The sequence below is a fragment of the Mesoplodon bidens genome (genome assembly GCF_964165515.1).
Source record: "Mesoplodon bidens genome assembly, contig: HAP1_SCAFFOLD_627, whole genome shotgun sequence".
NCBI lineage: Eukaryota > Metazoa > Chordata > Mammalia > Artiodactyla > Ziphiidae > Mesoplodon > Mesoplodon bidens.
In genome coordinates, this window is record NW_027672049.1 from 142,339 (window position 1) to 155,028 (window position 12,690).

A 12,690-nucleotide genomic window follows, 5' to 3' on the forward strand; every position below is an offset into this window, starting at 1 on the left:
TGTCATCATATTGTTGACCCCCTTTACCCATCTTGCCCTCCCGCCACCCCCTTCTCCTCTGCTAACCACTACTCTGTTCTCTGTATCTATTTGTTTCAGTTTGGTTTCTTCATTCATTTTGTTTTGCTTGTTTTTATATGCCACATATGAGTTAAATCATATGGTATTGGTCTTTCTCCATCTGGTTTATTTCACTTAACATAATACCCACAAGGTCCATCCATGTTGTCCCAAATGCCAAGATTTCATCTTTTTAGGGCTATTATTCCATTGTAAGTGTGTGTGTATCTTCTTTATCCATTCATCCATCAGTGGACACTTAGGTTGTCTCCATATCTTGTCTATTCTAAATAATGCTGTGATGAACACAGGGGTGCATATATCTTTTCAGATTAATGTTTTTGTATTCCTTGGATAAACACCCACAAGTGGAATAGCTACATCACATGATAGTTCTATTCTTAATTTTTTGAGGAATCCCCATGTGATTTACCATAGTGGCTGCACTAATTTACATTCCCACCAAAAGTGCACAAGGGTTCCCTTTTCTTCACTTCCTCTCCAGCACTTATTTCTTGTGTTTTTGATAATAGCCATTCTAATGGGTGTGAAGTGATATCTCCCTGTGGTTTTGATTTACATTTCCCTGATAATTAGTGATGTTGAACATTTTTCACATGCTTGTTGGCCATCTATATACCTTCTTTGGAAAAATATCTATTCAGTTTCTCTGCTCATTTTTTAATTGGATTGTTAGCTTTTTTGTTGTTGAGTTGCATGAATTCTTTATCTATTTTGGATATTAGATACATGATTTGCAAATATCTTCTCCCATTTGGTAGGTTTTCATTTTGTTGATGTTTCCTTTGTTGTACAGAAGCTTTTTAGTTTGATAATAGTCCCATTTGTTTAGTTATGCTTTTGTCTCCTTGCCTGAGGAGGCATATGCAGAAAGATATTGCTAAAACCAAAGTCAAAGCGAATACTGCCTATGTTTTCTTCTAGGAGTTTTATTGTTTCAGATCTTACATTGGAGTCTCTAATCCATTTTGAGTTGATATCTATGTATGGTATAAGATAGTGGTCTAGTCTCATTCTTTTGCACGTGGCTATCCAGAAAAACTAAATTTAGATGCTCTCCATCCTTTCATCAAATTTTAAACCCATTCAGATTAATCTGCAATACTTCATCAAGAGGTTTGAAGGTAGAGAACTTTTTACTGTCTAGCTGATTTTTAAGAGTGATTAGGGCAGAGTTATATATCAAATTACTGCAAAAAACGTTCTGGCTAGTCCATGTCAGTCACTTTCCTAAATTTCAAGGTTATTGATTGCTCAACTTATCTTATGACTTTAAATTTGAAAGCCTCAAATTAGCAACAAGTTTTCATAGGGTTCAAAGCAGTAGTGGTTTTACAGAATGATTCTATTAAGTTAATCTTTTCCTCATTTGAAACATACATGATTAAGATACATATTAATTTATTCAGAAAAGTCATACATTTTTTCAATGGAAAAACTCTTCCCTTCTGTGCTCCCTAGGGCTATTTGTGTGCAAAATTTAACAAATATTGGTTCGACTTTTTTTTTTTTCTGATTCAAAACTTCAGCATGAGTGATGATTAGTTGGATGGCTAACGAGACAGTAATCTCCTCAAACATCTTTTAACCCATTTGTACATTCTACATGAAGCAGCAGCTCAGTAACTGTTGAATGAACGAGTGGACAGATCCCACTTACCCAGAAGACTGAATTCTTCTTTAAGAATCTGAGGTTTAATTTTGTAGTCAAATGTTTAGAAATGGAAATAGAACTCAAAGTTCCACTTGACTTATAACGTGACTTCTGTCCTCAGCAGATGGTTAGAAAGGTTAGCTCTACCAGTGGCTTCAGAAAACACACAAAAGGTGTTAGCAGAACCATGATATTTACAGTACATATTTGATTGTTTCAAGAACTGAGCGAACAGGTAGTACTTGTCAGGGCAATCAGGTGCCAGTTTCAATGCTCAGGCCGGAACTGCAGGGGTTTCTCCCTCCGCCCTGCTGCTTGTGAATTCTGGCTTCGCTCATTATGCTTCCCGATGCTGCCACCCAGCTCCTTATTTTGAGGTAACAGGTGATCTGACTATGCTTTTCTGTTTGTTTGTTTCTCTAACGTTACACAGAAAGCTAGAGTCAAAAATTTGTGTGTAGTCTGAGAATGATACTTTGGATATATTGCTATTTATGATAAGCCCAGACTTACATGTTTACCTCGAACTGGAAAAAAATTGCTAACTAGAATTTCCCCCGTAAAAGTAATTACTGACAATGTCTTCCTCCTTAACCACATGGACCTATATCAAGGCTGCTTATCTGTGCAAGATACCAAAGTTGTTACCACAGGACTATGCTATCAGAAGCAGATTTTCTGCCAGTGGGCTGGGCCAGCTTTTGCAAACTACAGGAAACCTGGGTTCCTAAAATAACCTAAGGGACACTCCTGGTCTAAACTCAAACAGAATGGGGTTAATACATAAATCCTTGCAGGAAGTTTGGACACTGAAATGATCTGTCACTGAGGATGGCGATTCAGCTTAACAAATGAGGCAATGAGACTGATGGAATACGCCCTTTCCAAGGAAGAAGTTACAATGATTTCCGTTGATACTATCAGTATTTCCACAGTCCTGTTTCCAGGAGGTTATATATAGTATCACAGAAGAACCCTGAGAACAGATAATCAAGCCTTTATAAAGAATCAGAGAAATATATGAAATGTCTCTTAAGGAGAATTGAACTTTTTTACTTATAATAACCATTATTATCATTATAGAATTATTATATTATTCTTAATATTTTATTATTAAATAAATATTATCTGCATGGAAGGCAGATTGGCATCACATAAGTGTTACGTCACTGAAAACTAATCAATACACACACACAAAATAATGTGCTAAGGCTACACTAGGGAGTCTCACTTCTGATCTCAAGGTTATGCCAGTTTATCCCAAGTTCTCAACAAAACTCTTTATCAAACTTATTGTATCTTATCCCTCACTGTATCAGAACTGTTTCAAAAGGGATCTTGTTAGTCATTTTCCTTAAAAAAAAAAAAAAAAAGAGAAATCCAAGTCATGCCTTTTCTATGAAATCTTTGGAGGTTGCTATGACAATGTTATTTGTAGCTCAGCCCACAATTCATATTCTTCAGCTTCTACCCAAAGTAACCTGGTTCTGCTTGCTAGGTATCATCTTCTAAGTCACCAAGAGATATTGCCAAAGTTTTCTCCAGAGAATGGGATTGGAAAAATGACGGCATTATTAAATGCTGCACTTTACAAAAATCATTTCTATTTTGAGCACCCTAACATAGTTACCTCCATTTTGATTAATCCTTTTTCTTAAACAAGGATGTACATTTTTACATGGTTGCAATTACAGCAAACACAGGGTTTTTTGTTATTCCTTCACTATTTCCAATAACTAAAGCATTTTTCATATATTACAATTGGGGGATTATTTTAATGTTAAAGAATACATGATATTTAATGGATACAATCTATATTTAATTTAATCAGATTCCTATTACTAGCCATTTGGCTTCATTTTTTCCTTATTACAGATAGATTCACAAATAACATTATTATGAATATTTTTTTCCTCTACAGAATTGTTTCTTTGAATGAGACAGGGGTGATGGTTCTTTGGCTTGTATCGACAGTATTTATAAAAGTGTAAATTTGAATGTGTTTAGGTGAGGCAAGTACAGTAACCTGTATCCCCATTGCCTTCACCCCCAGGCCAACATGGCACATTTAGATTACTTGCTTGACCCTGAAAGCATGTGAATTTTTGACTCCTGGATTACTGGGTCAAAGGCGTAAGTATCTTTATGACTTTCAATAACAATGATCATTTAACTCTTCTAAACCAGTTATACATGTATTTCAATGTCACCAACTTTCATTTATTTGAGTACTTTCCAAACCTTAGGTGCTGTATACGCATTGGGGACACAATGATGAAGACAATGAACAGGGAGTTACAATGCAGTCTGAATTAATAGAACTTAGAATAGGGTACTAAGGGAACCCATAAGAGGGGCAGAAACAAGTCTTCTCCAAATCGGGTCATTACATGGGGAAGTGGTGGCAAGTAGAAGAACGGAGGAAGGAGAGAACTCCAGGCAAAGAGAGCACCACATGCAATGGCCTGGAAAACATAAGGCAAGCATATTTTAAGTATTATGAGAATGTAGAGGGTGAGGTTAGTGTTGAAAGACATGAATATATATGAAAAGGCATATATATATATGATTTTGTAACGTAGTCATCATTAGGTATCATTTAATAATTTTTTGTCAAATTTATTAACTATATAAACATGTTATACATGTAAAGTAGATTTAATATGCATCACATCTAAGAAAATCCAATTCCTGACATAATCAGCAGAATGAAAAGTGACACAGAGATTAGAAAACTCCCCAGCACTTGAGAGAAGAGAGGTTTGTGCAGTTTGATGGCAGCACAGGCCCATGTGTAGGAGAAGGGGAGGTGATGGAGCAGCAGGGATAGGTTAGAACAGTTGGAGTGCCTGGAGGGCCAGGCCAAGGAGTTCACTTTGTATTAACTCAATGGTCAATGAAATTACATAGCAATTTTAGAGGAAACAAAATTATAATTAAAACTGTAGAGGAAACACCAATTCCTTTCACTAAAGCAAAATTCAGAACATCCTGGTGTCAGCACTGGAAAACAATCTCCAGGTAATTGAAGCAGGAAAACCACATCCATTTAGGGGTTCTCTCATTTTCATTATGACTGCTACCACCATAGCAGCCTCTAGGCTTCCATTCTAACACTTTTGTCCAGGTATGGAGCAATCAAAAACATCTCGCTTTGTTTCACTTTAGTACAAATGATATAGAAAAGACATCAAAAGAATTTATTAAGTGATAAGAGAATAACTGGGAAACAGAGTGTGTATGAAATATATAAACAGTCTAGTTTACAAAGAACTACTTTATTCTTTAGAGAACATTGTTAGCCCATAGTCCATGTTATTCTACATTGGACACCAAGTATCTCTTAAACCTATGAAATAATATGTAAGACATTATGTGCATTTATATAGTCTTTGTATAAAGGATGTGATGGAAGAGGACCTCTACCAATAGATAGAAAAGAAATTCTTGCAATTGTCTGTTATGCAAGCCAAAAGCAGATGGGGTAATTTGCCAGAAATAATACTATAAGGGATATAAGTAATTTGGTCCAAGTACACCGCTCTCTGGGTTGCATTATTCAAGAGTAAATTTTAGAATGTCTGGAAGCAGAGGTCTTACCCAGTGTTCGAGACATATGAGGTCTCTGAGAATTTCTCTGAAATCACACTGAACATCTTGTGTACATGTATGTGTGTGTGTATATCTCCTGGGAAGTCTTTAAAAGGCTCATAAGCTCTTTTATGGCACTTCTCCATATCACTTCTGTGCTGGGCCTCCCCATTTATGAAAGCAGAAGTTTCAGCCTCGGAGACTTTGGGCACAAGTCAGCAGGTGGTGACAGCTTTCTCTTCCAACACTGCATCTTTTAAGCATTCTTAAGAAAGCAAGCAGCCATCAGTTATGAACATCATTCAGGTGACGTTCTGTATGTATGAACTGCATTTGAGATTAAAAGACGGGGAAGAGATGGGAAGTGAGTAGACATGAGACTATTATAGGGCTCAGGAGAAAAGTGGCAGAATCTAATTACGATGGGATGAGTGGGAATACAGAAATGAGGATGGGCAGAGGATGCACATCTTGGTATTTGGTATATGCCGCAGGGTTTTTTTCACCAAGTTGTCATTCTGTGTTTGGAAAACAAAATTGGGGGAAAAATGAAATCAAAGAGTAAGTCAGTGCTTGGCATATAATAGGAATGTAATACATTTTGGAAAGACTCACACTACCATGGTGAAACTTTTAGTATTAAACATATATTCACTTGCAGAACAGACAGCAGTTGGACTTTTATATGAGTCATGCTTTCAACACTTCAACTTCTGGTCATCTTATACAAGTTCATTAGACCACTGATCGTTGTTGCAGTAGAGTTCTGAAAGTTTAATTTTGAGACGTGAATGAGAAATGAGGTCATGGCATAGATGCAGACAGGCAATGAAACTATAAAATTGGTAAGCTTGGTCTATGAGAACCTATATGAGCAAAGAATCTGAAAAAGAATAGATATATGTATATGTATAACTGAATCACTTTGCTGTACACCGAAAACGAACACACTGTAAATCAACTATACTTCAATAAAATTAATTTATTTTACTTAATTAATTAAAATTTAAAAATGGTAAGCTTGGTGAACTGTAGTTGACCTCGTTCAGGAAAGTAGAAGTGGGCACTGGTTCTGGAGGATACAGGAGTGGTTTGCATAGAGAGAGGGCCAACTTTACTTCCTAACAGTAAGTTAAAATTAGGGGAATGCAGAGATCATAGAATAATAATCAGAAAGTGGCATAAATGTAAGAAGCAGTCTGGCTCTTCTTATACTAGAGAAAGAGAAAGGTAAATTTGTGGTGGAGATGGTAGGGGAATCATTTGAAACAATCCAGATTTCAATTGAAGTGAAGAGGTCAGAAAATATTAAGGATAAATAAAGCTTAGTTTATTCATTAGGAACATGGAAGTTAGAGTTAGTAAAAACCAGTCTCAAAATGATAATTCTCTAATTTGATAATTCTGAACTAATCAGAAAAAAATATGAACTATAGTGCACATTAAGTCAATGTTGAGGAAAACGATGTATTTATTTGAGTACAATTCAGTTGTTATTTTACAATGCTTTAACAAAAGTACACGTTAAATACATCGAATTTTATATATACTGTAAGTATACTTTTTAGCATAGAAAATTACAAAATTATCTAATCTCTTAAAAGAAAATAGCATTATCCTTCTCACAAAGTTCTGAAATTAAAGAAAAAAATTATGAAGATATAAACTATTCACTGAAGTTTCTGAAATAATCAGAAAGCTTGAATCAAAGAGAGATCACATTTAAGGAGGATGTGTTATTGTTTAATTCAGTGGTTAAAGAAATAGAAAAATTAAATGGGAGCACTTTTCTGTTAAACTTTCCCCTCTGGCGGCTGGTATAAATAAGGGAGCTAGTATGGACCCTCCATTTCCCTTGAACAGGTGTTAACTTCTTCCTAGAGGGTTTAACTTCATGGTTAAGAGCATGGCCTCTGGGCTCAAATCTTTTGTGCCTGAATCCTAGACATGTCACTTGTTAAGTCTGCAACTTTGGGCAAGTTTCTAACTTTCTCTAAGTCTCAGTATTTAACTGTGTAATGTGGATAATATTTGTGAGGGTTAAATGCCACTGACAAACGGTAATTGGTATACATTTAAGCGCTCAATAAATTTGTCTATCAGGAGGAGTTTGGACATAGAGGGAGATGGTAGATAGATTCTGAAGGGAAATGTGAGAATTCGTTTAGAATGAACAGTTTCGAGGAAGATGACAACTGAAACGGGGGTCCTCCCTCCTATTCAGCTGCTAGAAAAAGAGGTGTGTTTAACAGGACAGAGAAAACAGGTTGAAAACAGGTGGCCCTGTGGGCACTGGAGTAGGGGAAACAGGTTAGAAGTGTTTCACACACAGACTGAAGAAGCTAAATACTACACATCCAGCAGAGCTGTGGATATCTATTTCAGTATGTCTGTGGGTCTATTTGTACAATGTTTCTCTTGAAAAGTCAGCAAGCGCTGTGAAGACAGAGCTCCAATCCTCTCTGACACTTGTTTAGGGGAGGGTCAGCAGCAGAGAAATCTCAGAGTGGAAGACAACCTACAAATACCTGCAGGGACATACATGACTACTTGCCACTTTCCTCCTGGCATCAGAGCTCTCAAAGTAGTTTATCCCCTTTCATTGCCTTATTCATTCCCTTCATGCATCTTCCACAATCAGGCTTCTGTTTCACATTTTTTACTTCATTTTCCTCTGTAATGTTGTCATTGCAAAAATGAAGTGAACTTGCCTCAATCCTCTTCCTTCTTGTCCTCAATAAACTATGAACTGGTAAATATATATCTTCTCTTTCTGTTATCGAGAAATCCACCCTTTAGGGCGTGAAATCCTACAATGTGTAAGACAAAATTGTTCTCTTATACTTAACTGTGTATATATAAACCTTCGCATTCATTATATACATTTATTATATTCAGTTGTTATTCATAATATATTTATTATATTCATATATATATATAATGAACGTGAATATCAACTTTATCCCCTTAAATTTAAGCCCTCCAGGTAATAAATATTTTTGTCTTTATGAGCTACATAGGTCTGTAACACATATTCTTTCTTTTTTTCCTTTTTTCTTTTTCTTTTCTTACAACCTTTTCAAAATGTAATAACCGTTCTTAGCTCAAGAATAGATTGCACCTTTAGGCCATAGTTTGCTTACTGATGCTTTAAAATAAATAACTCTGAATTTGAGAAAAATACAACAAAACTCAATAATCAGTTATTCATGTTGGCTATGGTCCACTTTAATGCAAGTGAGCGACAACAAGTGAGAATATGCTTATCAGTTCCCAACACATCTGAGGAGTGAAGGTAAGTTGTGTGAAAGGAAAATAGAAATGGAGTCATTACTGGTAGGGAGAGCTCTCTCACATGGAGCCTCTGAGGAAGCCACTGAGGAAGTGTGACTTAGGCACATCTCAGTCGAGATGGAATCTGAACTTTGACTACCTATTGCTTTGACACAGGCATCCAGAGCATCTGTCCACGTTCCAGAAACTCAAGATACTTACCGGACTCTTACCCTAAAATAACTTGTGACAGAGAATCCCTTAAGGACAAATATTTCCTTTCCTGCGTCACAGTCAATCATAATCCCTGACAGACAGCTTTAACAACCTTGTACCTTTTATCTTTATAAGTCCCTGACTCCTTCTCTTCCACAGAGCATCTCTGGGTTTTACCTGAATCTGTGTCTCCAGGATTGCAATTATCAAGACCCCAAGTAAAACTTTGTTCTCTGCAGCCTCGATACTGATTATTGTTCGACAGTTGGGCCCCATAGTTTACGAATAAGTGAGACAAGTTCTTATCTCTTGGTTCATGCCTCTGATCTCCTTTTACTTGTTCAATTTAAATGTTATTTCCTAAGAATGACTGCCTCCTTATATTGAGATAAAGTTCTAATTTTCACCTTAGATCTAGTCATGTGACAAAGGAATTATTTTATTCCTTTGTCACATGACAAAGGAATGAGAAAATATACTCATTTTCTCAATCTCTTACGGATTGCTTTCACTTTGATACAGCAAAAATGTTACTGTTGAGAAAATTGTTTCTTTTGCCTGTTAATTTGATCCCCTCAACCTTTTCTTGTACATTTTCGATGCTACATTTAATCAATTTAAATTACTGACAGTTGATTTCCAGGCCTACCGATATACCACTTCTGCCTTTCAATACTCACTCACCTTGTTTCTTTGCACTTCTCTTTTCTGTCATTTTTGCTCCAAATTGCTCATATTTAAAAAGTCCTCTTGCAATATCATGCATAATTCACTCACAGATGTGAGGAGGAACAGCTGTAACATCTTTCTGCCAAGGCATACACTCATTCACAATGCCCAGTGGTTTCTCAGTTGTGTGTAGGATTTTTCTGCTGGGATGGGTCTTTTATCATCTTCAAACATGCATGACTCAGCCACACATACTAGCTTCACAGAGTCTTCCCAGCTATAAAGTTTAGAACAAGCTTCGACTCCCAAGTATCTGCTATGGGCTCAATGTTTTATACATTGAATTCCTATGTTGAAACCCTAATGCCCAATGTGATAGTATTAGTAGGTGGACCTTTGGGAAGTGCTTGAGTCGTAACAGTGGAACCATCATGAATGAAATTAATGCCTTATAAGAGGCTCCAGAGAGATCCCCTGCCCTTTCTACCAGGTGAGGACACAGGGAGGTGGTGTCAGCTTATGAACCGGGAAGAAGGTCCTCACCAGAAGGCAAACAAGCTAGCACCTCAGTCTTGGACTTCCCAGCCTCCAGAACTGTGAGCAGTCATTGCTGTTGTTATCATCTACCCGGTTGGTGGTAGTTTGTTATAGCAACACGACTGGAGTAAGATCGCATCTTTCTACCCTAGAGGAATAATTCCTAGACTAATTACCTAGTAAAATTTGAGCATTACCTCAGCATACACCAAGTGATGCTGGAGGAGGTAAAATCCAGAAACAAGGTTGCTGAAGAGTTCTGTCATGATCTACTCTCACATACTATCACATACCTCAGAGATACTACATATTTACTCGTGTTAGGAGCTTCACGTGGCAGTGGTTTTCTTCATGGCAGTGTGAACACCAGCATCACTGCTACTTGCTACTCCTAAAGGAGCTTGAATGCCTCACTCCTCTTCCTTGTTTGAGAGCTATTCCACTTTTCACTTGGCTGACCTTCAAGCTACTTATCATCAGTGCCCATTCTCTTGATTTTCAGGAACACTCATTACTATTATATCCCTCAGGGCAATTTTAGAAGTTTAAAGCAAGGAAGAGTAGCTTCTTATGATAAGAAAAAGAATAAGGTGGATTGTTGTTCATTTATTGATCATTTATGAGTAGCTGTCATATGCCAGGCATTGGCGCATTGTGCTTTTGATGTCAGAAGCAGTCCCTGCTTTCAAGTGGTCTCTGGTAAAGCTGGAAGGAGTTTCAACTGGACAGAATAGTATAACATAATGAGTACATAAGTGCCAGGACAGGGTGCCAGGGTGGGAAGGAGGACACAGAGAAAGAACAAGTTTATCACGAAATATTTTTGAAGAACAGGACACCTGATTTGTGTTTTGAAGGAAATGTAGAAGTGTGAAAGACAACAAAAAAGTTTCAGAAATGAACAGCCTAGGCAGAGGCTACAGCAAGATTTAAAAAGCAAGAGGGCACAAACCACAGAGCTGATCTCCCTGTGCTATGTGGCTGCTTCCCACTAGCTATCTATTTCACATTTGGTAGTGAGTGTATATATGTCCTGTGACCACCTAGAGGAGTGGGATAAGGAGGGTGGGAGGGAGACGCAAGAGGGAAGAGATATGGGGATATATGTATATGTATGGCTGATTCACTTTGTTATAAAGCAGAAACTAACACACCATTGTAAAGCAATTATACTCCAATAAAGATGTTAAAAAATAAAATAAAATTTTTAAAAAGACACGAGGGCATACAGAGCAATGGTGGTCCTAAAGAACTGCCAATAGGTACGTATGACTGGAGTATAAGATCATTTGAGCAAGTAATGCAAAAGATACCAAAATTTGCAGTGGATAATCTAAGGTCAGGATATATCACCTTTCTTTTTTTCACTCTAGAAATATTTACTGAGTGACTCTTATGTGCCAATGATTGTTGTAGGTTCTGCAGTGAAAAAAATCATGACTCTACCTGCACAGAATTTGCATTCTACCTAGGGAAGAGACCGAAAATAAACCAATACCAAAATATTGATATATTGTTTGGCAGACGGGAACAAACATATGGAGAAAACGATATCAGAGATGGAAGGGAGCATGTGTAGGTTAATGTGTGCACCTGCATGGGGATGCACAACAGCTGTTTTTTATAGGATGATCAAGGTCTCACTGATGTGGTGACATTTGACCAGAGACTTGAAGGTAGTCATATCCTATCTATTATCATAACCTCTAGTATCATATTCTATTTATATGTGTATGGATTACTTTTCTAGAACATTTCCAGAAGATGAAATCGTAAATGCAAGGGCCTTTGGATGGGAGAACGTTGAGTGTTGAAAGTACAAACTAAGAGGCTGGTGTTCCTGGTGTGGCAAGAGTGAGAAGAGCAGTGGATAAACTGGAGAGCTGGTGGTGGCGAAGGGGGTGCAGAAAAGATAGGGCTTTTTAGAGTCTCTTTAAGTACTTGTTCCCTTGTGGCTCCCCACCTCTTAGACAGAATCAAGGAAATGTCTAGGCCCAGGCAGTGGAGAATAGGCATTTGGTAGTTTTTGCTAAAGAGTTAAGCTTAAAAGCCTAAAATCTTTATGGACAGAGAGAAATTTTGCTAAATTTCTTCTTTACTACATCAGAGTAATAGATGGATAAATCCAAAGAACTTTCCACAAAGGAAAAGCACCATCAGGATTTGCATAGTTTTTGTTTTGTCTTGTTTTTTAACAAGAGGGAAGGGAAATTACCATTACTATTTTGAATCTGAGAAAGACTGGGGTAAAGAGAAGTTAAATGGCTCATTCACAGCAAACCTGGGCTTAAGAGTAGGACAGGTCAAGAGTATTCTACATGATGCCCTCGGCCAATCACTTACTCAGAGGAAGGCCAATTATTATTTTTTAAATTAAATTAAATTAATTTATTTATACAGCAAGTTCTTATTAGTTATCTATTTGATACATATTAGTGTATACATGTCAATCCCAATCTCCCAATTCATCCCACCGCCACCACCCTTGCCCCGCTTTCCCCCCGTGGTGTCCATACGTTTTTTCTCTACATCTATGTCTCTATTTCTGCCTTGCAAACTGGTTCATCTGTATCATTTTCTAGATTCTACATATATGTGTTAATTTACGATATTTGTTTTTCTCTTTCTGACTTACTTCACTCTGTATGACAGTCTCTAGGTCCATCCAC

The 12,690-nt window shown here is 37.1% G+C and overlaps 2 long non-coding RNA genes across 2 annotated transcripts in view; both read right to left on the reverse strand.

Annotated features, from left to right (window-relative positions):
- Window positions 1-12,690, reverse strand: part of LOC308610676 — a 105,527-nt gene that overhangs the window by 68,500 nt on the left and 24,337 nt on the right. The gene's annotated exons all lie outside the window — the stretch shown is intronic.
- LOC308610679 lies at window positions 3,923-5,462 on the reverse strand. The gene is made up of 2 exons (XR_014014609.1): window positions 5,336-5,462; window positions 3,923-4,200 (listed from the first exon to the last, which is right to left on the reverse strand). It is a non-coding gene; the product is annotated as an uncharacterized lncRNA (long non-coding RNA).